The 2,315-nt window shown below is 37.4% G+C and overlaps 1 protein-coding gene across 1 annotated transcript in view; it reads right to left on the reverse strand.

Annotated features, from left to right (window-relative positions):
• PBX3 (pre-B-cell leukemia homeobox 3) overlaps positions 1–2,315 on the reverse strand; it is a 188,919-nt gene that overhangs the window by 186,006 nt on the left and 598 nt on the right. The window lies entirely within an intron of this gene.

Genomic DNA, 2,315 nt, shown 5'->3' on the forward strand with positions numbered 1-2,315 from the left:
CATTATACAGAATAGAGTCATCACATAATCTTCCCAGTTTCTATTACAAATAACTAGGTAAACTTTCTCTAGATTACAGAAAATTAATGTCTGGCTACTATATTATTAGATTACATAAAATGATCTAAAGAAAAAAACATTATACAGTCTATTCTACAATGCTTATAAGTTCATGATGTTTCCAAACCATGACTATGGGAACCGATTCGGGGGTGGGGGAGGCTGAAATTTGCTGCCTTGCTTTCTTTGCTTTGGTGAGGCTCATGTCTACACAGCTGTTTTATTTCAAATCAAGGCTTCTGAGTCCAGCTTCCCTGTCTCCTTCTAAGACTAGTTTTGGAGGGTGAGGTGGAGCTATGGGTAGTAGGGGAGAAATGAGGGGAGAGAAAGAGCTTCACCCCCATCAATCATTCGGTACTTAAATCCCATCCCTCTCGAGCTTAGAGAGGCTGGCAGGAAGATGCCTGTAACCAGACAGCCGTCTTTACTCTGTCGGCTGTTAGCTTTTTACAAAAGAGATAACATACAAACTTGGATCCACTGGCCAAAGCACAAAAAAGAGGATCTAATTTACAATTTATCACTGAAAGTCTCAGAAACAATTTTCAAACACAAAAATTTCCTTTGTCAGCTACCTCTTGCTTTTTAAATAGCAAGAGCCCTACACCAAAGCTCTTTCTGCCAGACTCTAAAAAGACTTGTTTCTTTTTCGCAACTCACCTTTGACATGAGGTTGACTATACTTTCCTTTCAGAATGGTGTAACTAAGTCTCGTGCAAATAAGCAACTAGAGGACTTATGCTTCCTAATTGAATTGTGCCTGCTGCTAAATGTCTAAACAAGAAAAGCAGTTTGCTGGGTATGGTTCTCAAGGTGGCTAGGCCAAAACTTTAAAAAGGAAAAAGAAAAGAAATTATGAGAAGAGGATGAGGGGAAAATATCAATCCCCTCACCCCAGTAATATAATGCCGTATAAAGTGGAATCAATCTTAATATTCACAACATAGTCAATACCCCAGTGCTTAGCTGTCAGCAGAAACTGAAGTGGAGCCCTGATAGCAAGAAAATCCTTGGACATTAAGCAACATAATTTGCTGAGAATTACCTACTTTTAGGCTTCTAAACTAAGAAGCCTTAAGATTTCATACTTAATGTTTTATTTTATAGTCAGATAAAAATTATCTACCATTTCAAATCACAATGCTTTCTAAAGATAGCTAAAAATCAACACAGGGTAAAAGTTAGTAATTTAACATGTCTGTGGTTTACAAAATGAAAAATATATCTTTAATAGAATCACTCAACATTAGGAAACCATGAATACTAAGTGAATGAAAGGCAGAAAAAACTACTCGTTAAGGCTGTCAATATTTGCTATTAATTATGGTTTTAGCATATATTTTAATAGACAGCAATAACCCATCATCCTTTCTTGACTACTTTTAGGATCAGAATAGCATTGCAGAGTGAAAATCTGTTTAAAAGGAGGGCAACTAACAATTATATGCAGTGTGCTATTACTTGTACACTCAATTTAAACGCAAATCACACTTAACCTTTTAAATAGTATCACTTGAATATTGTTACATTCTGGACTTTAACTTTCTCTTCTTTGCCTAAACATAAAAAAAAATGGCAACTTTATAATATGGTATAGCCAACACACACCAAAAATATAAATAAAAATAAATAAACAGTAAAGCTTGTTTAATGCACTTGTTTGCCATAAACAGGGCAGCTAATACCAAATACTAACTACAACATCTAGATTAAATCTATAATTTCACTTGAGTTATAACTGTCACCTCAAGACTAAAACATCTTCAATTTTAAAAAGTCTTAAGAAAAAAACTAAATTGAAATGAATTGCCAGAAATTTACCTAATAGGCACTTGTAGTTTTCATGCCAGCACTTCTGCAAAAACTGTCTCCTCATATAATCCCTGACTTGAACACCTCAAAAATGGTTTAACCTGCATCTGTGACCTTTTCTCTATTTTGCAAAAGATATTAAGCATATGTACAAAATGACTTCAAGCATAAAACAGACTAGAAATATGAAGAGGTGCAATACACTGCGTGTGCTTAAACGCATCATTAGCCTTCCTCGCTTAAGAGTAGTCTCCCCAACTCGAACACTCCTCCCCACCGGCCCCTGAAGTCTGCTCCACGGCATCTACCCTCTGTCCGAGGAGCTGCCGCTCAAGGCTGTCCAAGTAAAACAAAGTTCGGGCGCTGCTTCTCCCCGGGACGCGGTCCCCGGCATCCAGGCTCCCGAGGCTCCTTTTAAAAACTGACAGACAGCCCAGGCCCCG

Source organism: Myotis brandtii, unplaced genomic scaffold (genome assembly GCF_000412655.1).
Source record: "Myotis brandtii unplaced genomic scaffold, ASM41265v1 scaffold68, whole genome shotgun sequence".
NCBI classification, from domain to species: Eukaryota; Metazoa; Chordata; class Mammalia; order Chiroptera; family Vespertilionidae; genus Myotis; species Myotis brandtii.